General features: G+C 46.5%; 1 pseudogene across 1 annotated transcript; it reads right to left on the bottom strand.

Moving 5' to 3' along the window:
- Nucleotides 1-12,868: 12,868 nt before the first annotated feature.
- On the bottom strand, nucleotides 12,869-23,179 carry LOC147747306 (CARD- and ANK-domain containing inflammasome adapter protein pseudogene; annotated as a pseudogene). The gene is made up of 2 exons (XR_015296465.1): nucleotides 23,075-23,179; nucleotides 12,869-15,772 (listed from the first exon to the last, which is right to left on the bottom strand). The product of XR_015296465.1 is annotated as a CARD- and ANK-domain containing inflammasome adapter protein pseudogene (transcript).
- Nucleotides 23,180-24,375: the final 1,196 nt, after the last annotated feature.

Below are 24,375 nucleotides of genomic sequence, written 5' to 3'. Positions count from 1 at the left end.
CAGCAAGGGGTACCACAAGGTACCCTCCTCTTGCCAACCTTTTTCAATCTCTATCTTGAACCCTCTGTATGTTCCGTTGGAACTCTTGGATCCTCTTCCCTCGCATGCTAATGATACCCAAATCTACCTCAAGGCCACATTCCCTGATGACAGCACCATTCTATTCAATATCTTGACCAGAATTCAATCATGGAATTCAAATTACCACATCAAACTAAAACCAGTGAACACAGAATTCTTCCTTATATCTCTCAATAAAGTCAAAATTTCAGCCCAAGATGGAGCGGATCTCTTCCCTGATTTGGAGGGCCATCCCTCCATTCTTCAGAATGCCAACTCACTGGGAATCACACTTGACAGCCATCCCAACCTCTGGAGTCAAGTTGCAGCCATGGCCATTAGTGTTGGATTGTAGCTAATGCTATATATAATGATGAATCAGGCAACTCATGCTAGAACGGGACACAAAATGAGTTGATCAGTCATTAGTTCTCTCCAGACTGGACTCCAGGATCGCACTTCTCTCAGGTATCCGCAAAGTTCACCTAGGTCTGGATAGAGCAGTTTGACATGCTTTACCCCGCTTTGCGACCAGTCACAAGACATTTACGGCATTCCCTCTATCCTGCTAACTATCTAGTGCAGTGGTTCTTAACATGTGGTCTAAGTACCCATGGGGGTCCCACTCAGGGGTTCCACAACTGTTTGACAAAAGTAAATTATATGAAAACCATTATAGTGAAATTATCTACAGTTCATAAACACCTAACACAACACCATTAAAACATCATAATAAATTATTGTAAATGGAAAATATATTAACGTATTTATTGTGAAATATATAATTTTATCCGCAGAATTCATGTAAGTAGTCAAATATTCATTGTTGTGCAATGATAAACACCTGGTTACTGCATCATTAAAAAAATATTTGCCAAGCTGCAAAACAGTATGGTTACAACTAACATTTTATTACAATTAATAAATTAAGTTAATAAACTTTACAGAAATGACAAAGCAAAAAGTTTGCTTTTGAAAATCAAAAATACTAATTACCCTGATTCTCGGCAGGTCTTCTCCCAGGGTGTGCAGGTTCTTTTCCTTTGTATTTCTACTGACCCACCAGGCTTTCCCTGTTTTATCTGACCAGCAAGAACAGACAACTGCTCTATATAGGGTGGGTGGTCTCACATAGTTCCACCGAAGGCCCCAATTCCGTCTTACCTTTGCTGTAGGGTTTCTACCAGCAGAGCCTGCAGGGCTACCACCGTCGGACTATGATGGTCCACCTGACTCAAATAGAGTGATCAGAGTGTTAAGTTGGTGGACTGGGTACTCTGACACATTTGCGGTGGCATACACTGTCATACTCTAAATCAAGTTTATAGTCTTAAAGTCATTAACAACGCATTTTTAAGCATTGGACAAAAAGTCAAAAGGACTCCCTTATGCCACACCTTTTTATTTGAAGGTATCTCCACTTTTGGCAACAAAGTCTGAACTCTGGAGACTGGGTACATGCTGATCAAATGAACTGTATTGAGAACTCAAATATTAAAGGTGAAAGGGAGCCATTTTAAAGCTAGCCCAAAAAATATCACTTACTTCATGCACACTATAAGCGTACCTCTGCTCAGTGGAACTGTTACAACATTGAGACCCGTGGCCCAGAGCAACCACTGTGTCAATAAGAGGACATTGCACCTTCCTCAGACATACATAATGATTATTATATTTATAACTTATCTACAGTTTTTAAACAACTTACAACACCATTAAAACATCATAATTAAATATTGTATATGGGAAATATATTAAACATGTATTTATTGTGAAATATATAATTTTATCGCAGGATTCATTAAAATACTCAAATATTTATTCTTCAGCTGTAATAAACATGTGGTTACTGTTTCATTAAAAAATATTAGCAGGCGACAAACATGGCCGCGCGACCGAGTGCTTTTCCCTCTGCCATCCGTTCATTAATCGCACCTCCTGACACCTGCAAGTATGCTACAGGAGCTGAGGAACACCGGAGAGCTGTCGGTGTGAAATTCACTCGGGCAAGAGACAGGCCAGTCGTGGACTGGGGAGGTGCTGCCTCGTAGAGATAGCAGAGCCCGGGCAAAATTACAAATGCGGTCCAGGAGTCGTCCGTTTCCCGAGGTGACCGAAGACCCCACCCTTACTGGGCGAGCTGATAGCGAGGTGGGGCAGAGGACAGCGATCTCCTGTGCCGCTCTGCCGGAAAGCGAAGAGCTCTGATGACGTGCTGGCAGGCCTGCACTCGATGAGCAGTGGCTGGAGGGGGCTGTGGGGTGCCCCGTAGCGACGCCACATGAGTACGGCTCGAGTAGAAGAAGGCGTGGACAGAGGCAAGTACTGTGAGACCGGCTTCTGGCTTTTATCGGTGGGGGTCCCTGAGATAAAGCAAGATAGAGGTGGACGGGTCCTCCCTGACAATCACACTCCGCAGTGGCGTAAGGAGACGCCCGGGAGGGAGAACTGAACTTGGATCGACACGGTATGGCCTAGCTGAGAGGTCCTCTGGGAGTAAACCGAAGGCTATGCATAGCGGGCATAGGGGGCCAAGGGTCATGACGTACGGTAGGCATAGATTGAAACTGGCACGGAGCTCGAGACAGTGGACCATTAGAGCATTCCAGTTGAGGGGGAGCTCAGACACCACAGGCCCAGATGGAGTCCTGGTGGCCACAGGGCTGCTGCAGTTTGCAGCGCGAGGGAGCAAAGACCATCCCCCCTCCTGAAGCAGGGAACACAATGTGACCCAAGGGCGCCCCTCCACCCAGACCAACAAACTACACAAATATGCGGTGCCCACAGTGACAATGGCTGAGGGTGCGGTGGCACAGGAGGCACCGAAAGTGGCAGAACCCTCTTTGGGGGCAAATATGGCAGCCATCCAGTAACTTGGTTCGACTCTGAAGTCCAAAATGGACAAGGTCACCATCAAGGTGAACCTCCTACAAGCAGACACGAATAAGACCACAGAAGGTCGCTTTGGCCGAAACAACCGTTAGCGAACTACAAACAGCCACCAAGCGATTGGAAGATAAAATACAACAACTCACGCACCACCACAAGATAATGGCAGCAAAGCTGGAGGATCAAGAGGGATGGGCCCGCAGGAACAACATTAGGGTGGTGGGGGTGTCAGAGGGGGTGGAGGGCCCCAGTATGGACCAATTCCTAAAAGACCTCATACTGAAACACCTCCAACCCAAACGGTTGTCGAGCTTTTTCTCGGTGGAAAGGGTGCACCAAGCTCCCATGCCACTGCCAAAACCAGAGGCCCTGCCACGGACCATCATTGCATGGATCCTCAATTTTAGGGACCACGATGCTATCCTACATGCAGCCATAACCAAGGGCGATCTACTCTATGAAAATGCAACAATCCACTTCTTCCCGGACTTCACCTCATGGCCCAGCGACAACAATGCAACTTCGACGAGATCAAAAGAACACTGCGGAACAAAGGCCTTACATACATGATGTTGTACCCGGCTAAGTTGAGGGTGAAAGATAGTGGCAAGTCATGGTACTTTACATCGCCCGACGAGGTTTGGGAATGGCTTGAGGGAGGGCGCAAGATCAAGAGGCAGCAGTGACATGGCCGGCGACGTTGAGACAGGGGTGACGCCCTCTGCGCAGACTACATGCTGAACATGTTGAGGGGGGGCCCCGCCTGGTGGTGGACCCCCAGAATCAAACTGGATGAGCAGTGGGGGATGGGGGCGCTGGGTCACCCTTCAAAACAAAGGTAAGATTTGGGTACAATGCCTGAAAGGCGAGAAGACAGCATTACCTCAGGTTGATGTCGGAGCCAGAGACTCCTTCTATGGATGAGGTCAATAATCTGATCAGGGAACATGTCAAGAATGCTTAGAAAGATGGTTTTTGGAATGGAGACAGGGATGGAAGGATTTTAACACTGCGCAGCAGTTACCCCTGAAGAAAGGCTCCTGAAGCCTGAAATGCATTGGGCAATTTAAATAAACGCTGCCTGTAACCAATCTTGCATCAGTTTGTGTTCTTGTAAAAGGCCTGGATGGGCACAACTTGAAACATGGAAAACCTTGAAAATAGCACTCCATGCGTGGATCAATTCAGCAGTTCAAGTGATAAAAAGAAAAAGTTAAACAAAAGGAATAAATGGGATAAATAGACAAACAAATAAAAGGAAGGTAAAAATAATAGCGCCGGAAAAGCGCGACTTCGCTGTGCGATTGGTGGGGGCGAGATGATGCCCCAATTTAAGTTGTTAAGAATGCTTAGAAAGTCATATGTCAGGCTACAAGAGGGTGAGCGGGTGGGAGGGATGCTGCGGGCTTATGAGAGGGGGTCAAAGGCCTACCTCAGGTTATAGTTCAATTATTTCATTTGGGTGACAGGCACTCTGCAAATGGGGGATGTGGGTAGTTGTGGACCTACAGTGCATGGTGGCAGGGAGGGGGCATCTGTTTTAGCAGTTCAATGTTATGTTTATTATTTGTTTTGCACGATCCACTCAGTCACTATAATGCAATGTTGAATATGTAATGGTGTCCCCACGATATTCTGTCTGTTGAATTTATACCACACTTATATGCAGACACGTTTTCTTTGCCTGAACCCTTCACTTAATGTTGTTTGTTTATGTTAGTAGGACGCAGGCTGAGTTCCACTTGGATTCTATTCCCTTACTGCCGGCTGGACAGAGAATATAGCACTGATTGAGTCTATATTGATTTGTACCTAACAGACTGTCTAGGGACCATTGTCTTTAGAAATAGTTCAATTAATAATATTCAATGATTGTAATGGTGGATCGAATATATGTTTCAATAAAATGATTGTTTAAAAAAAATTATAAACTTGCCATGAACCTACAAGTGCGGGAGATCACTCTTGGTTTTTAAAAAAATGTGCTCTGGATTTGTGACTTTGTCATGATTTCGCTGCAACATTTAAATTCTAAAAAGTGTTTATTTTGCCTCTGCAGGGTCCCAGCGGGATCCCAGGACAGGGCGAGGGGGTCAGTGTATTCCTATCCTGCCCCCTTTTCTATTTTTTCAACATTTTTTCATTGGGACTTCCGGGTTGAAGTGTTGACAGCCAATCAGATATCAGCACGAGTTAAGGAGGGTTCGCGGAACTTAGCATCCGTAGATATACAAATTTGTATTTTCCTTAATATCTCTAAAACTACTGAACCGATTTACACCAATTCACACAAAAAGGCACTTTTGAACCAAGACCTACCAATGTGCCAAATGTTGTGTAATTCCATTCAGCAGTTTGGGCTGTAGTCGTGTGTAAAATCCCTATGGGAATTTTCATCGGGAAAGTGCGGTATTGAACCTCCTTTTTTTCAGGGCCCCTGCTTAATGGGTCACCCCGAAACTTTCAGCTGAGCAGCTGAACTGACTGTTGTACTAATTTTGATAATTTTATGAACATTCGTCAAACTGTGCCAAAGTTATTTGGCAAAACAAAAAACGCTATTCCCAAGTTAACTGGGCCCTACCTATAACTACCTACTGGTGACCGCCAGTTGGTGATATGCATACAGTGAGCTCCCTGGACACCCACAGGAGTCACATGGGAGTCGGGGTTGGCCTCAGTGGCTCCTGCGGGATGCCAGCGGAATTGTGAAAACTTAAAGAAAAATATAGAAAAAAGGGAATGGATGTGGGGTGGGTTACGGCAAACAGACTGTTGAACATGCAGCCTTTGTCTGTGTGCGGTATTGGCGGCCTGCAGCCAACGCCCCCACTGCACACAGCCAAAAGCCAGGCCCTGCAGCCATACCCCATATTGCGCATGACCTAAGGCAATGTGCGGCAGAGGGTTGACTGCCCACGGGGAATTGGACGCAGGGCCTGGGTGCGATATAGTTGCTTTAGATCATGAGTTGTATTTACTTGAGATAACTATAACTGTCCAATTTTATGTGTTTTGTTAATTTAACATGACATGTTTTAACTGACATTTTCACCTAACTATAATATCCCTTTAACTGTTTTCTATGTTTTTTTTAATGCAAAATAAGCTATTGTGATACGTTACAGGTATATATATTGATTGATTGAAAATGATTGAAAAAGCTTTATTCGAGTTGTACACTCATAAAAGCACACACATATAAATTACATACATTTCTTAAAAACATCAAACAATCTATAACAGTTAGTTTATAGTTAAAAATACATAATACACAGACATAAAAAATTATTTGTCAATTGGGATTAATATAAGCTTTTTCATACAAAGCAGAAACTACATGCATGTTACAGTATAGAAACCTCCGCGTTACGGACCATTCCCGGATTTATACAATAGAATTCATAGCATACATGTTATCCGCATTTTAAATTTAAGATTCATATATATCTCCCAGTTGCTATCTACAAATCAAAACCGTACACAGGAAATTGGGAGGATGTAGAAATCAGAAGGTACTGGTAGCTAGAGCCCTCCTCCTTAGGGACCATGCCCACCCCAAATATTTGGCAGTTCCGACTACAATGAACATTTCAGTGGAAGAACAAATAATTCTTAGCCCCTCAACACCACTTAGTACACCGAGATTCCTACAAACTGGGGCCAGCCAAGATTTCCTTGGATTTACATAAGCCACACATGAGAATAGAAAATGTGCGATGCTTTCATTGGGGGCCCCGCATGACGGGCAACACGCACTACCTCCAGTCTTCCAACTGGACGTCATACACCTCAAGGGGAGAGAGCCTGCCCTTAACTGGAAAAATAATTTCCTGTCTGTTGGGAGAGTTATAGTATCCCAATATTTTTCTAAGGATGGCTGATGTTTAATTTCCAAGAATCTAGCCCCCAAGGATTCCGAGGTTACGCTTCTCCAAAGTTTTTGATCAATGTGGTTCCAATATAGTTCTTTAATACTGGATTTGCTGGGGAATACTTCCCCTAAGGGGTTTTCCCACAGTTTGGAGAGCCCAAGCTCAAAAAGTGCATCTCTTAACGTTTTTAGCCATGCGATTTTGTGGAAAACATCAAGTTTGGCTAATGCTAAGAACCCCTCGGCGTAGTGTCTTATTTCCACGGTTGTCCATAAACGTCTCCAATAAAGGATAGGCCTCAATCGGGCACGGTCAGTAAGCGATCTTCTACCTAAGTCTAAACCAAGCGGTATGAGTGGGGTGCTTTGAGGGAGACTAGTTATCCCTCTATATATATATATAGAGAGAGAGAGAGAGAGAGAGAGAGAAAGAGACAGAGACAGAGAGACAGAGATTGTTCTGTAGTACTAGTTATTCATAGTAATACAATACACGTAATAATATAATGTGATTTTAAATAAATAGAGAACAGAGCGTACTCTGCCCGGTACACGTTGTTTTATTTTACATTGTTGCTTCATGGATATGTTTTTCACATTTGCAGCTTAATGGGCGACGGTCTTATATTTGAGTCGTGAATATCAAAGTACATGCAATTAAAAAAGAAGTAGTAAAATGTGGATTTTCCAGAATATAATGACAGCGTTGAGGTCTGTGGCACCTCACTAATTATCTGCAACTGGCTGATCCTTGACTCGGTAAAACAAAGAAGGCTTTCTTTCGTAATTCACTTAAACAAAAGACTTCAGCCTCCTGACAGCAGCCACCGACTGGCGGCGAAACGCACTCCGTGACCCGAATGGTTGGCGAACCAGGGATCCGAACCGTGACGTGTCTTCTCTCCCCTCCTCGCCCCAGAGCTGGGTGTTGATGCTGGCCTGACACAGCCCACATCAGTTCACAGTTCTCAATTACTGCCTGGCATTAAGTAAACTCTGCAGCCACAACTGTTAACAAGAGATGATTGCTGGAGCAAGCAAAAAACACAACAGTAAGACAGCAGCTGCAGTCAGACTTCAAAGCCGTGTTTTATTACCTGAAACAATTTGGCGTTGGATGTTTCAAAGCTCTTAATCTTTCCTGCATCTGCTGGAAGCGCCATGAGATGAAAGGACTGCGAGAGGCGCTCAGTAACACGATAAACTCCAAGGTCTGGAAGGTGCATGTTAAATTCCTGCATTAGGAAAATGAAAGGATTTGCAAGGACGTTTGCATAGGAGAATTCCTCAGTCCGAAAGATTTTATTACAGTGACCTTGCTGTGCTGCGTGGGGGTTGGGGGGAGTTGTTGGCCCCGTCAGGAGGACTTCGCGGTGTTCTCGCGCTGTGGGTGGGTTTTCAGGCGCGCGTGGGATGTGTGGTCGGTGGGACAGGTGAAGCAGGGAGAGACAGTCCGCAGCGCCGAGTGCGGCGGGCTGTGGGGTCTGGGAGCTGAGGACGGCAGTGGGGACAATGGGGGGTGATTCCTGCAGTCAGGACAGATGTTAAAGTCTGGGGGCCTTATTTATGAAGGCCTTGCGCCGCCGGTGCGTCACTTTTAAAATGGGAAAAAGTGACGCACCGGTGGCGCAAGGCCTTCATAAATAAGGCCCTGGGGGCTTTCCTTTATAAGAAATCGTGGTTTGTATCAGGTGCATCTGATCTGCTAAATGTTCCCTTTGTTTTGAGAGGGAGCTGGTTAGTAGCATCGCCACAGTCCATGGCAACTCTGGGTCCAAAATACACCGCCTCCCTTCTCCCAAATAAATCTACCTGTCGGTCGTTTCTCTCAGGGAAACAGATGTTGGAAACATCTAAGCTGAAGATAAGTTTTTCCTGAATTGCTATGGAATAAAAAAAGTCCCAGACCCATTATGAAAGCTATGTCTTGTAAAGTGTTACTGGACGGTGGACCATACAAATGGTAGACGTGCTGCAAATGCTTGTAACTGTATAAAACGCACAGGCCTGTTCGTACAACTGACTCGTTCTATCATTGTCTACTGTATCCTGCTGCCCTGTGTTGTTATTACATTACTCTTTGTGAATTGGCCACAAAACATCTAAAACGGGGATACAATTGCAATATTTGGGGGATATTCATATACAATTAACAAGGACTGTGCCCCCATTCCACTTTTTCTTACAAGGAGTTGGATTTTTCGAGCAGATTGACAAAGGCATGTAAGAGAACATGAAATACAGGAGGCAAAACACACTGAAATATTACACGGCCATTTAGTGCCTTTCACTCACTGTCACACATGGGCTGCTGTCTGAAAATGTATTTTCATAAATGCGGTAAAAGCTTTTAACCACTGAAGTCCCTGTCTTTTAACATTCCGTGTGGCCTTTAAGGCGTACCTATTTACGCACTCACTCAGTAAGCAGGGTTAGCCTAAAAAAGGGGGTCGAGCATTTTTTCTCTTCTTCCCGCCAACCAGCCTCGAACTTTGGGGCATATTATCAAGGGATTTATCTCCACTTTTTTGGCTTTAAAAGCCAAGAAAGCAGAGATAAAATGATCTCCCTATCAGCAACAGGGTGCTAACACGCAAATTCGCATGTTAGCACCCTTTTTCTCTACGCTTCCCCTTGCATCTCTAATGAGATGCAACGGGGGCGTCCAGAGAAAAATAATAGGAGAAATGTTGTTAAGCGACATTTCTCCTATTATCAAGGATTTGGAAATATTCGCGCTAAGCGCGAATATCTCCAAAAGCTAACACCTGCCCTGAGCTGTTCTTAGCCATGTTATCCAATGGTAGGTGGATAACATGGCTAAGAGCATTAGCTCGGTAATGCATGAATATTGCTTATTTTTCAGCGATATTCATGCATTGCGGCCTATTTTTATTGCTTTTGCGATAAACCTTGATAATAGCAAGGTTTATCTGCGATAATTTCTGGCGATGCTTAGCGTTACAAAATTCGTTGCTAAGCATTGTTAGCAACAAATATCGCTTAGCGTTGGTAATATGCCCCTTTGACCCCCCCTGCCCTCAACTATGAGCTGTATACTGTGTTTCTGTCATCGTACTAAAACAGTTTCTCCTGATAGCCTCTACTCATGTAAATTGCCTTTTTGTTAGTTTAATAGTGTTTTTATGTAAAATATTCTTTCTTGATAACCCCTCCTCATATAATTCACTTTTTGCCTGTTTGTCAATTTAATAATGTTTTTATCCTGACGTCTATGTTTATATCCTACTGAACAACTGTTTTTTACTGTACGATCAATGCTCATGTAAAACGCTCTGATACCCACGGTTCTAGCCAGCGCTATATAAATCCTTTCAAATAAATACATAAATGAGTGGCCCAGATCTATGTGTAGGCTGGAGGCCAAGGGGCTGAACGGCTCGAGCTCAACTTTTCATCCTTTTGGGATGGCTAAAAAGAACAGTATTTTGATAGATCATTTTTGCACTCATAATTTAATCGCCAAGATGAAGTTCCATTTGTGACGTGTGATGTGTAAATGGTGGGTGTTTATATCATGTCAATATTGCCTTTCATTTTTGCTTTGTACGCATATTCTAACATAACATCCACGATTTTCGTCTAAAGGGTGGCTTTGCGTAATGTGTAGTATGCTTGTTACTATGGAAGAAATGCAAAAAGAAACAACATGGTATATAAATAGTATATGAAATGTTACATACTTGCAAAACGAGTTGGAGAGAAATGATGTAAAAATATGCAACGAAAAACGTTAAATAATGCAAGAATGTGTAACAGAAAGAGCCCTGGCGGATTGATTTTCCATTAGAATGTGTTCAAGGAACAAATGAACACAATAAGTGAGGGTAAAAATGCAGACGCGCTCGTGTTACAAAAAGCCACAGACATAATAGACAAAGGCGAGAATGAGAGACATTCCAGGCCATCTTTCTCTCGAGTGCTAAAAATATGGGCGGTTTTGTTGTTGGAGTAAGAGCTGAGAGATATGAGACGTCAAAGCGGCATTAAATGCCACCCTAAGAAATGCCTGGAATGCCTGCGCGCTGCCCTGGGGGATGAGAGTGGGGCTTTGAAGGATTCAGGAAGTGTCACTGGATACGGGGCTGGGTGCAAGCGAGGCCCTCGCGACAGGAATTCTGTTCCTGTCACGAGCTGCAAAGCTGTGAGAGGCATTGAAGCAGTGTCGGCCAGGAAGGGGTTAAAGATAATCCAGGGCAAACATATACGGGGCTGGGGGCAAGCGAGGCCTCGAGCCAGGAGTTCTGTTCCTGTCACTAGCTGCAAAGCTGTGAGAGGCATTGAAGCAGTGTCGGCCAGGGAGGGGTTAAAGGCAATCCAGGGCCAACGGGAGGGTCAGTGGAGGACGTGGGTACACCTCGTTCTCTAGTCCGACGAATTCCTGGTTGTGGAATTCATGAATTTGCATTATTTGTGTCCTATGTGCCACGCTGATACTTGTTTCATACTGACTATGAGGAGGTACATTATTTGCTATTGTTATTACCAAATAGAAACACATATAAACGGTGCTTTCCAAACCACATAATCTCCCCCAAAAGAATGACTTCCACAGGCTTATTCTCAAGAGAATTTGCTGGTCTTTCATGCTTGTATGTTACCGTTTGTAATTTTGATAAATTGCTTTTCCCTTCCCACTGTAGAAAGTCAGGCTAAACACAAGGCTGTCTCCTCCTAATGCCCCATAAAGTATAACCATGGTATTGTAGGAACTAGGGCCCAATGTACTAAGGATAGGACGTAAACCAGTCAGTGTTTGTTCACCACCAATTGGTTTCCAATCCTGGTTTCATTTTGTTACGCGATTGATGTACTAATCGGCCCCATTGGAAAAAGGGCATTGGAAGGAGGTCTAAAAACCCTTCCACTTTAATATTTATGACAGGAGCCTTTTGTGACCTTTCCCCTCCCCTACAAATACCTGGAATACAGGGATGGACCCCTGCAAGGGAAAGCAGCCCTCAATGAATGCATTTACATTCTTTCAGGGCGAACATTTTTAGGCCTACAGACCGCTTTTAGCTGTTGTCGATAGATCTGGTTGGCTGCCTTGTCAATTTTACTTGATTGCTTCTTATGCAATGGCCTTCATTCACCATCTTGTGTGTGACCCAATGTAAGTATCTACGACAAGTGCCAGAAAGAGGGGGACATAAATGTGCATATAAGGTGAGAAAAGCATCCAAACACCCATGCACTTCATAGGTTAGTAGAGACACGGGTCGTTCTGCCTAGAATATTTAATAGAATCGACAGAAAGGGAATACATATTCAAAGTAAACATAACCCAACACTTGGGGGTTGTTTGCATTGGCTGAAAATCCACCAATAAAGGGTTATTCTTGCGCATGGAAATAAGCGATGTAGATAGATTCCCGTGACCAGACCAATACATTTTTTCTGAGTTTTTTTTCTGAGGCCCGTGAAAAAAAAGTAACCAGGGAAATCGCAGGTGCAGCCCCGTGAACTCTAAAATGAACATTCACATTATGCATATCACCTTAAACCTGCAGTAACGGGTGGGGGGGGGGGGGGGGTGAGTAGAGCGAGTGGCTGCATTGAGTGAACCTCATATGTGTACTGCTCTGCTCGCTGTGTGCAAGAGTGGAAGAAAACTGCTCAATGTCAACATTTAGATTCCTTCTCGATAACGTTAACACTTACTTTTTTCGCTTGTAGTAGTGCTGTTAATCATGCCTGGAAAAATTAATACAATAATAACCAGCTCTATTTCCTTGATAAGCATTCATTCTGAGTTTCCTATGTTTCGCTGATATGAATGTAGCTGGTTGGATTTATTGAACTTAATGCATAAACATGACCTAAAATCAGATGTAAACTTTGATCTCTGGCATGGTCCGTCTTTAATTTAATGGTACACAGCTTTCAAGTTTCTGCTATTGGTTAATTACATTTTGGCTTTGGTTTGGAAATAAGACCTTATGCACCCCCCAAACAACCCCCCGCCCTCCCAAAACAAACAAAAAAATATCCGCATCTTCGCAGACTGGGGAGGTAGTTCGTTGTGTTTCTGCACCAGCTGCTTAAAAATCTGACAAGTGAGCATACCGGCCTTATGCACAGTTACGATCTACATTGGTTTGAAGGAACCTGGCTTTCCTTTTCCCTCTAATGTAAATTAATCAGAAAGCCTCCTTTACTTTTCATCTACAGCTAGATAACCTTACTAGTTGGATCCCTTGCAGGAAGACTCAAATCAGGTCAGATCTAGACAGGGCCTATAGGGTTGGGAGAGTCAGTCACCTTTACAAAACGTAAGATTTCGCCACAGGACTGTGCCTCTGCACGCTCAGTTTGGGGATGGAAAAGTTAGTCACAGGTCATGTAACTGAGTTTGTTCCAGAACTGCTGGCCTTTAAGAGTTACTGGTCTGCTGTGAAAAGGTCTCAATTTCCCCATAGACCAGTCTTCGTTGGGACAAAATATAGCTAGAGTTGTGGGCATTACGACAGCTCTCCCTTAAAATTACTCAGTTATTTCTTAGTTGGGCTTGCTTAGATTTATAAATAAGCGTACTCTCAATTACATGTAATGTTTACAATTATTATCTATTTTTAAACTGCTGAAAATTCGCATTTATTTGGTTATTAGCATCTTTTTTTTCAAAAATGTTGCAATATGTACGTGGTTTTCTGTAGTCTCCGATTCAGCAACTTGAAGCGGCGTCTTCTTGAGGCTGTTTGTGGCCTGTAAGTTAGCTTTCTCCCCATGGGCCCAGTTCACCAGTGCTTGCACCGTGCTGAGGTGGCCAGCCTTACAAGCGCAGTGCAGCGGTGTATCCCTGTTGTTGTCCAGGGCATTCAGGGCTGCCCCACTGCCTAGAAGAAGGTCAGTCAGGTCGGTGTGCCCATACTCCGCGGCAAGGTGCAGCGGCGTTTTCCGCCAAACATTTTTCTCATCTACATTTCTGTTCTTTCCAGCCTGAAGAAGGGCCTGCACTATGTCTGTGCTTCCATTGATTGCTGCATAGTGCAGTGGAGTGCAACCATCCATGTCTTTCACGGAAACCCTCACTTGCTGACTCAGCATTGCTAGAACAGCTTCCAAGTGACCGCCCACAGCAGCAAGATGCAGCGGGGTCTTCTTCTCCTTATCTGCCGCGTTAGGGTCAGCTCTGCAACTAAGTAGCAACTCCACCATGGCTGGATCCCCTACCTTAGCCGCAAAGTGCAGCGGGGTCTGGGAATGCTTATCCTTGGCGTTCACCCTGGCCTTGTGCTGGATCAGACGCCGGGCTGCATCAACACTGCCCCTCTGGCTGGCAATGTGCAAAGGGGTGAATGTGTCCTTGGTGACAGAGTCAATCTTAGATCCAGCCGAGACTAAAACATCAACCAGTTCTGCTTTGTTATGAAAAGCTGCAACGTGAAGAGGGGTTTGATCGCCTGGGCCGCCAATGTTGGCGTCAATCTTTTTCTGCAGGAGCATTTTGACCAGAAAAAGATCTCCTGCTTGAACTGCTAGGTGGAGAGCAGTGTTCGAGTTCGGTGTTCTCGCAGCCACGTCACATCCTTTTTCAATGAGAACTCTTGCTGACTCTGTCTTCCCAAGCTCTGCAGCCAACAGTAATGGTGTATATTGAATGTCGTTTGTTGCATCTACATTGGTGCCCTTGTCAGCCAATGCAGCCACTATTCCATGCAGATTCATCTGAACAGCTTTGAAAAGAGCGGACACCAGGGTGTCCGGTGACAGCCCTCTGCTATACTGCAAGAGCAACGCAAATATTGACTGATTATTGCTGTTAAAGACAAGATCTATAAGGTCTGGTTCGATGCTTGCCCCAGCCTCCAGCAGAACCTTTACCGTCTTTTCGTAGCCCTGTGAAATGGCGTAAGCCAGGGCAGTCTTTTTCTTGTCATCTTTTTCATCCACAGGGGCACCATTTTGTAGAAGAAGGCTTACCAGACTGCTTTCGTCCTTGAGAGCAGCCATGTGGAGAAAATGGTGGCCGTTCTGGTATTGCCTTCCCTCCTCTTGAAGCATTATCTTCATGATGTCCATGTGCTGGTTTCGAGCTGCCAGGTGAAGTGGCGTTTGGCCCTCTTTGTCCAAAGCATACAAGTTGGCTCCGGCCTGCAACAGAGCACGGACCGCATCCGCGTGGCCCATTTCTGCCGCCCTGTGCAGTGGTGTCCTTCCATTTTGGTCCTTGGCATCTATCTTAGCCCCTTTCTTGATTAGGAGCTCAATGGCTGCCAGGTTGCCATTGGCAGCGGCAACATGCAAAAGAGTTTCATGGAAAGCATTGACTGCATTCACGTCACATCCCTCTAGCAAGGCTTCCAAGTCGGAGATGTCACCCTTAGCAAGGGCCTCAAAGACACTGTTGATTTCAGGCCGAGTTGCCTTCGGTTCTGCTGCTACAGGTCTGGGCTGTTCTTCTTCCTTCTTTTCCACGGTTACTTTCTCTTTATGTGGGCGAGTCACTTCCGGTGCGACTTTGACCGATTCGTTTTTGGTCTGGCTTTGTTTCATTGGAGGCGGTGGAGTTTCTTTGTCCTTCTCAAGCAAATACCCCACCAGTTGTCTTTTGCTGTCACCTATATTTGCGTTGACGTTATTGACGTAAGCTCGCACTGCGTGGTACACACTGGGCTCCACCTGCTTCAGACAGGGATAGAAAAAGAGTCTGCACGCCCTCTCCCCTTGGGTGACCAGGATGTCCAGCAGTCGGGCGTTCTTCTCGGTGCGAGTCCTGTACGTGGACAACACTTTTTTCTTATCCGGGGACAAAATGCCATTGTCAATGAGCCAGTTGAGCAGGTGGTCGGTGTTATTAATTTCTTCAACCAGGTCCTGCTTTCTCGTCTTTAGGACCTCAATGGCAGGGGCGTAACACAAGCCCACGCAGCCCCCGCGTTGCGGGGGGGCCACGCGCTCCAGGGGGCCCCAGCCGGGCCCCTCCTGACGTCATATAATACTCTGTGTGTAGGCTCTAAAATGGTGCGCAGCGGGAGCGCGGGCCCCAGCCGGGGCCCCTGCGAGTATTTGAAATGGTGCGGGCCGCGGGGCCTCGGCCGGGGCCCCTGAGTCTTTGAAAATGGTGGTGCGGGGGCCCAGCCGGGGCCGCTGGAAGAGAGGAGTCTTTGAAATGGTGCGGACTGCGGGCCCGGGCCGGGGCCCGAGTTTTCGAAATGGTGCGGGGCCCACGGCCGGGGCCCAGAGAGAGCAAGTTCGAAATGGTGGGGGGGCCCCGGCCGGGGTGTGAGTGTCTGAGTGTGAGTGAGGCACTAGCAGTTATTAATTTTTTTCCGCCACTGCCAGTGCCACTCGAAAGTCTCCAATAATCTTCAATGAAAAGAAATGGCGAACAGGGTGAGTCCTGACTTAGTTTCACTTTCCGTTCCGTTGCGCGTATGCGCGCGTGGGGGGGGGGCGGAGGCGGGGGCAGGGCTGGCTGCTGGTGAGTGGTTACCAATGCCAGGCAGCCGGCCCCGGGCCCAGGGGTACAACACTGTCTGTCCTGCGCAATAATCACCGGCGGAAGAAGACAGAAAACAACGAACTTCTATTCGAATCGAAGACAAAGGAAAGCCAGACCCACCCATGCTCAGCCTCTCGACTGTGACTGTCCGAACTCCGAAGTAAGTCGCACCGGCGGGGCCTGCAGGGTCCAAGTTAGTTCACTCTTCTGATATACTGTGATATGCTGCGGCTCTGGCCTTCGGGAGTGTTTGTTATTGGCAGAACTCCTTCCTCTGAGGTGTGCAGACACAATCGGATATGCTCTGGGTTGGCACTGGCTCTGTAGACAGTGACTCTTACTAACATAGAAGATTCCCACGTCTGATGTGTGCATGCGATGAGCGCAGTTGGGTCCTGCAGTGTGCTATGTGGACTGTGTGTAGCTGACAGAGGAGCGCCCTGCCTCTGGGGTGTGCAGACTCCCTGCCCTATACAGCTATGCTCTGTCTTTGGAACAGATTGCTTACCGACAGAGGAGTTCCGAGTCCCCGTCTCTTATGTGTGTGTGTGCATGCAGTGCAGTTATGCAGTAAGCTCTGACGTTAGCTCGTGGGGTCAGTCTCAGTGATGACAACGAACACATTGCATAGGCTCTCTGGTGCAGGATTCGGTAGCTTCGGTGGCTAACAGGGCAGCTTGTTGGCATAAACTGCTCGTTTAGATGTTTTATCTCTTCTCAAATCTTTACTCTTGAAAATGTAAAGTACCCTAAAAAAGATTCAAATGAAATTGAGCGGATGGATTTATCTGTGAACGGTAAACGATTAACAGCAATTATGACTGAGGGAGGGGCAGGAGGGGGGGGCAGGATACAAGAAGGAGGGGTTTGTGTGGATTGGAGGGGGTCAGGATGCAAGAGGAGGGATGAGGTGAAGTAAACTATGAGGGAGGGGTTGTGCTAAAAGGAGGGGAATGCAAGAAGGAGGGGTTCGGGTGGACTGTAGGGGGAAGGACGCAAGAAGATGGGGGTTATGGTGGCCTGGGTCAAGGAGAAGGGAAAGGATGCAAGAAGGGGGTGGTTTGGGTGGACTGGCCAGGGTCAGGATGCAAGTAGAGGGTTGATGATGAAGTAAATTCTCAAGAGGGGAGAATGCAAGTATGAGGGAGGGGCTGGTTTAGAAGAAGGGGGGTGGAAGAAGGAGGGGTCCGTGGTGGACTGGGTTAGGAGGGGAGGGCAGGAGGCAGGAAGGAGTTCAGGGTGAACTGGGTGAAGGGGAGTGGGCATCATGCAAGAACGAGGGTGCCAGGGTAGACTGGGTCTAAAGCAGGGGCTGGATACAAGAAGAAGATCTGAGGGTGAACTAGGTTAAGGCAAGGGGCAGGATGCAAGAAGGAGGCCAAACATCATGTATTTTGAATTTGCCCTTGGCCCACAGTCAAACATTACACAGGTGGTAGGAAGGAAGGGCAATTTTGGAGGGAGACATGACCTGGCCTGCTGGTGCTGCTTTGCTGCTGCATGTGTGTTGTGACTGAGGATTGGAAGCCAGAAGGCTATTCTCATAACAGTTCTGTGGGGGAGAGTGAGAGTCTGAGACTCTGAGAACGAAGCTTGCATCGCAGCTGCGACTTACGACATTACATTTGTCACCGGGCGCCACTGACTGAGGCCTGCGGCTCTTCTCAGGCATGCATGTACCATACTACTAGCTATTTTGAGAGGAGATGAGTAAGAGGGCACTGACTGCACTGCCCCATCTGCGTTGTACCTGGTGCTGGTGTGTGTGTGTGTGTGGGGGGGTGAGGTGTGAGTGTCTGAGAGTGAGGCACTTTTAACTCTTGTGAGCACTGCAGTTATTGTTATCAGTCCACAGCCAGCAGGCAGCAGCCACTCGTCATGAATCTATGAAATGGCGGTGGCAGGGCCGCAGCAGGGACAGGGTGGAGGCGCGCGGGCGCAGCCAGCGCGCACACACTTGTTGTTCACGACAGTCCGAGAGACTTTCACTTTCCGCAGCCGCGTATGCGCGTGGGGGGCGGTGGCAGGGCTGGCTGGTGAGTGGTGACCAATGCCAGGCAGCAGCCCCAGGGGTACAACACATGCGCATTGCGCAACAACGAGCTCACTGTCACACGCAAAATGCGCGTAGAGTAAGGTGTGGCGTGTGGCATCAGGGGCGCGCATAGTCAAGAACAGAGAACGAAGACAAAGGAAGCCAGGCCCGCCCACGCTCAGGACTGTCCGTCCCAAAAGTGAACTGAACTCGAAGTAAGTCCGTCACCGGCGGGGCCTCCAGGGGTCCACTCCACTCTTCTTAGTTCCAAAGTCCACTGTACAAACAGTAATATAACGAGGTATTTTGACCTTGGGGTGCTGTCCCGACTCCCTGCATCTGGTATGGATGTCTAATATTAGACACTGTGAAATGGCATTTTACGTCTCTCGTCGCCGTCCCCTTGCTTGACTAGCTCCGAGAGCTGTAGTCTTGCGATGCAGATGCTGATATTTATAAGGCAAATCCATCAATCCAATTACGCTGATTGAAAGCCAACGTTGGCAAGAACAAAGTGGAGATTTCTATTACGAGAGAGGGGGGCGGAGGAGGGGCGGGCGCCGAGGATGAGAGATCGCGAGGTGGAGGGGGAGTCAACTTCAAGATGTCTTAATCCCACCCGAGGCTGGGTCTGTTTGGAAAAGAAGGGTCAGTTCTTTAGAGAGTTTCGTTATCTGTTCTGTGGGTTCCCAAGTCAGCAATGGTGAGAGGCTTGGAGGGTTGGGGGACAGTGGGTATCAGTCACAGTGATGTGAAGCGGAACGGCGAGGTAGATGGAATCTACCATCACAATAACACATCTGATTAAAATAGTGCATGTATGTATCACTTATTGAGCATGGCCCCTCTGCAGCAAGCGCAGCGCCCGCTACACTATCTCGCAAGTCACAGACCCCTCAAATAAGCACGGGGGGACCGGCCCCAGTGCCAACTCAACAAACATAAAGGTAGTAGGAAGGGCAATTTTGGGAGACATGACCTACTGCTCTGCTGCACGTGTGTAGTGAGGAAGGAATCCTTGCATGGCGGATGCCCTATTCATAACAGTTCTGTCACTGTGGGGGAGAGTGGAGAAGCCTCCATCGCCGCTGCAACATTACATTTGTCACCGCAACTGAGGCATGTACCATTACTACTAGCTATTTGATTTTGAGAGGAGATTCTGTGCGTGAGGAAGAGGGCACTGCACTGCTGCCATCTGCGTTGTACCTGGTGTGTGTGTGTGGGGGGGTAAGGTGAGAGAGGAAGCTTTCCACCTCTACTGCATGGACCTATTGTCTGCTAGCTTGCTCTTGCTCCTCGTGTTAGGGAAGCTTAAGCTGTTGACGCCCATGCTGTAACCCTGCTGTAGGCCAGTGAAGCTTGTTAAAACCTTTCAGCAAACACAAGTCTAACTCAATGGCATTTGCAAGTGCTTGCTTTCTTCCCTATCTCATTGGAAAGGGTACTCAAGTGATTTTGAGGTATCTAAGCTTGAGCAGCCACGAGTTCCGATGGTCACAGTCGCTGTGCTCTACATGCTGGTGAGTGCATGTTTGTTTCAAGGTGTTTTTTTGCTTTACCAGCGCAGAACCAGAATGTTAAGCTCATGAGGTCCATCCAGGTGCGCTGCTGAGCGCGAGGAGGGGCACCAACACATGCATGCAACTGAAGCAGCAATAATGAACTGGGGAAATCTTGGGAATGACGCTTTGAACGTTTTGATAAAAGTTTATGGTACATGCAAAGCTGGAGAAATGTTTAAAATAGAGAAATGTCCTTGTGTCAAAACTGGAACTTTGATGAGAATGGATAAGACGCATTTAAAAAAAATCCCTTTTGTTTAAAAGTGATGGCAAAACAGCGTTGAATTGTAAATAACAGCACTTTGACTTCATAAATCATGACGGACTGGTGCACTAGCTTTCGATATTCATAAAATTGGGTAGCAGCAAGTATGATTAATGTATGATTCAGTGACTTGTCCGTAGCAGCTGGGCTCTGGGTGGTAGGGCAAAGTGGTACATGGTGGGCCGCGCGCCGCCGGGGAGTCATGGTGGGCCACGCGGCTGGGGGAGGGGGCCCCATGTGCTTTGCAGGGGGGCCCCCTCAAGTTTCGTTACGCCACTGGTTTGTTTGTACATCCCCTGGAGCCTACGCTCCTTACCATGTGCATGCCTGGATGAGTTCCCATGGAAGATTCCATAGGATGTATTCAAGTCAGAGTTTATGCTATGGGTCCCTTATATCACAATTTCAGCAAACAGCATTTTACAAATAGAGCGAGTACCTGCTACTTGGTTGGGAGCTGAGATTTGAGTGTGTGCAGCAATTCTCATTCGAGAGTTTGAATGAGATACACAAATTGTCTGATTAAAAGTGAGAATGCACTGTTATCTTAATCACTTTCAAGTTGTGTGCGAAGAATTAGGGTCTCTTTATGGGGGTTGGAGGAGTGGGAGGCCCGGCACAAATCGGCAGAGCTTCGCTTTGCCTAACCTGCAGTTTCTTCGCATCATTTATTTAGAGTTGGGAGAGCCCCAACGTGTCGAGCAGTGGAGGGAGGGTCAGCTGACTTAGGGAAGTGAGAAATGAATGAAAGTGGAACAGACCAATGGTTAAAGAGGACTGACCCAAAGCTCCTCCAAATATGTATGTATGACTCTTTAAGTTATGATTTGTTTTATTACATTGGGCTTTTTAGAGAACTTAAGCTGCTTTGGCCAAAGACTTAGAAATGTCCCTTTGCACATGGACAACTCCTAGCACATCAGGGACATTATTGCTTTCTTTCAGAAACAGCCCCTATTTTGGGAGTTTTTTTCTAAAAAGATTAAAATAATTCAGAGCGGGAGATGTGGTTTACGGTCCTCTGGTGGTCTAGGGAGGTGAACAGAGAAAGGGCCTTAACCAACAAGTGTGCTGACAGGCCACACACCTTTAATTCAGTACATACCTGGTGGTGCAAATAAAAGTTTATATTTTGGTTTACGTCCAGAGCTTCCATGTTGACTGTAAGAGGTGAAAACGGTACTTTACAAATAAGCAAATGTTTGATACATTTTAGCCCTTGTTTTTGATTTTAATGTTGACATTGGTACATAATATTGAAGGCGCAGAAGTGATGGCAGGGGACAGTTCACTGTACTAAAACCGGTGCCTTATTGCAGACTTTGCTTCCTTTTTTCACATCCTCTATGACTGAGGGACCTTATCTACACCCATCTACCTTTGTGTCTAGAATAGAAGAGTTCATTTGTATCCCCTCCACCTCTTCCTGACTCACTCAATGACTGGAAGTGGTCACTGTCCTAAGAGGGGGAGTGTCTCCTTTTCCGTGCTGTATAGTTCTAGCTCCCACTTTATCCTTGCTGGTAAGCAGTTCGAGCTCAAGAATGAAACTACTGGGGCATGGCTTGGAGAGCCAACATGGCAGCCGCTTGCTAGTGGAGCTCCGCATTGATCCCCTTCCTCCCGACTGCCATCCAGCTCTACACTTTCCATAAAGGTCACCCCCTGGGGCCCGTCGGCCTTTGAGGTGTGGAGCAGCTGCCGAGGTGTCCCGGGACTGGGAGTTGCTTGTGGGAGCCATCACATTGACTGTGATGCCTGTCGTGTCCTCTTAGTGGGCACCCTCAGCACAATGACCACCAGGACACAGGTTGGTGCGCTCACATCTCTTTATTATCTTCTTTGTACAGCAGGCTATGTGCACGTCCACCCCCTTGGTCGTCCTACTCGAAACTGTCCTCTTCCTGTCCCCTGACCGGATGTGGTGTCCGGTGACCTGGTCACCTCCCTCATGACCCACAGGGTCCTAGCGTCCTTGGTCCCTACATGTCAGGTCACTACATCTCCCCCTTTGTTACAAACAAATGTTCATGATGCTGTTTTCCTGATCTCTTCCGCCCCTTCAACCCTTGACTGCGTATGCCTATTGTTATGGTGAGAAAAGAAAAGAAAAAGGAGAGGGAAAGAAGGAGAGAGAGAGAGAGAGAGAGAGAGAGAGAGAGAGAGAGAGAGAGAGAGAGAGAGCGAGAGAGAGAGAGAGAGAGAGAGTCTGTCAGTCTCGTCGACCCTTCCCCCCAGTCTCTGGTTCCTACTTTTTTCTACGTAGTCTCTTTGTCCCTTTGCCTTCCTTCCTTGGTCTTCCTTTTCTGCCGTTATCTTTGTTTCTGCTTTTCAGTTGTCCTCCGTCTGTTCTCAGTTTGCCAGCCACTCTTTCTCTTTGTCGTTGCTCTCTCCTCTTAGTCTTGTTTCTGTTCTTCCGTTGTCCTCCTTCTGCTCCCTTTTTGCCGGCCTCTCGTCGTCTTGATCGTTGTTCTCTGCCCTCGGCTTTGTTTCTTACTCCTTTCTTTCTACAGCCGCCTTTTGTTGTATTTGTTCCCTCCATGATTCTTTTTTGTTCTCTTCCTCTTTCTTTGTTCCCTGAGTCTTCTCTTCGCTTGCTCTCAGCATGGCTGTTGTCTTTTTTATGTGTCATTGTTATGAGGCCCATCGTTTGGGCGGTGCTGTTGCTCATCAGGCATGGCCCTGGGACATCGCCTTGTAGAACATGAATGTCCTCCTTCCTTATTTTGTCATTGTATCTCAGTTCCTCTGTGAACTTCCCCAAGTTAGTTACTTCTTTCCTTGCCCCCCAGGTAAAAACCTTTACCTTGGACACTCTCAGGGTTGGCTTTACTTCCATTCTCTCATACTCCGATACACACATGACATTGCAGGTTGCACCACTGTCCAGCACAAAGTCTGTTTCATGCACTCCTACTCTTATCTTTGCATGGTCCGTCTTTCCTCGGGTGCTTCCGTCTGCTGGCTGTGTTGTTTCTCCTGCTTCTTCTTCCTCGCTCAGCTCGGTGTGCACCTCCGACATGTGATATAGTCTTTCCACTTTCTCTTCTTCCTCTTCTTCGCCTGACCCTCGTGATGAACTTCTCCTTTCGTTGTCGATATATTTGACATGTCTTGTTGTCGATTCCTGTTGTCTTCCTGTTCTCCCCTTGTCGTCTCTGAAGGGGGCACCTTGGCACATACTGGCGTAATGATTTCTTCCACCACATCTTCTGCACGTTTGGCCAAATGCTGGGCATGGACCTCTGTGTGGGAATTCCATCCCGCACTTGTAGCATGTTCCTTCAGGTCGTCTCCTCTCTTTTTGTTCCCTCCAGTCATTCTTCCGTCGGTCTGTGCGGTATCTGTTTGTCATAAAGTGTGCGTTTTCTGTTTCAACGCTCTTCCCTCTTTCCATTTCCTTGGCATGTTCCGTTGCTCTTGCCTCTGCTCTCGCTAGTGACAGGATGTTCTCCAATGAAGTTGGTTCTTTTAATATTCTTGCTCTGAATCCTGTGTCGCGACAGCCCTCTATGATCCGTAGTCTTATTGCTTGCTCGTTGTCAAATTTGTCGAACTCACAATTTGTCACCAATTTTCTCAGCCGTGTCGCAAAGTCATCTAGTGTTTCGCCGACTTGTTGACATGCAATGGTAAAAGTATATCGCTCGAAGTCAATGTTTCGTTGCGGGTCGAACTTGGCTGTTAGACATTTCTTTAGTTGGTCATATGTTTTTGTTTCTTCGGTAGGCAGTGTCACCAGAAGTTCTTCGACGTCGTCCCCTGCCAAGTTCAACAGTAGTCCTAGTTTCTTTCCAGCTGCTACATCTGTATCTTCTACATATCTTTCGAACCGTCTGATCCACTTTTCCCACCTTATTCCTGTTTGTGGCTCCGATAAGTTGAACGGTAGTGGTCTCCTGTATTGTGCGCTGGGCTTTGGATCTGCCATTCTTGCTTTCTTCCTTTTATCTGTTCTTTTCTCCTTTTATTCTCTTTTTCCTTCTTCTTCTTCTTCTGTTCTTTTACTTTGTTTTCTTTTCTCTTTTGTCTCTTTTATTGGTTTATTTTCTTCTTTCTCTTTTTGTCTCTTTTGTTCCCTTTTTCCTTCTTTTTTTTCTGTTTTTTTTTTAATTTCTGCCTTTTCTGGTTTCCTTTCTCTTTTGTCTCTTTTATTGGTTTATTTTCTTCTTTCTCTTTTTTGTCTCTTTTGTTCCCCTTTTTTCTTTCTTCTTCTGC

This window comes from Lissotriton vulgaris, chromosome 1_1 (assembly GCF_964263255.1).
Source record: "Lissotriton vulgaris chromosome 1_1, aLisVul1.2, whole genome shotgun sequence".
Lineage (NCBI taxonomy): Eukaryota > Metazoa > Chordata > Amphibia > Caudata > Salamandridae > Lissotriton > Lissotriton vulgaris.
The sequence above is the reverse complement of the archived record's forward strand: the minus strand, read 5'-3'. Positions and strand labels throughout refer to the sequence as shown.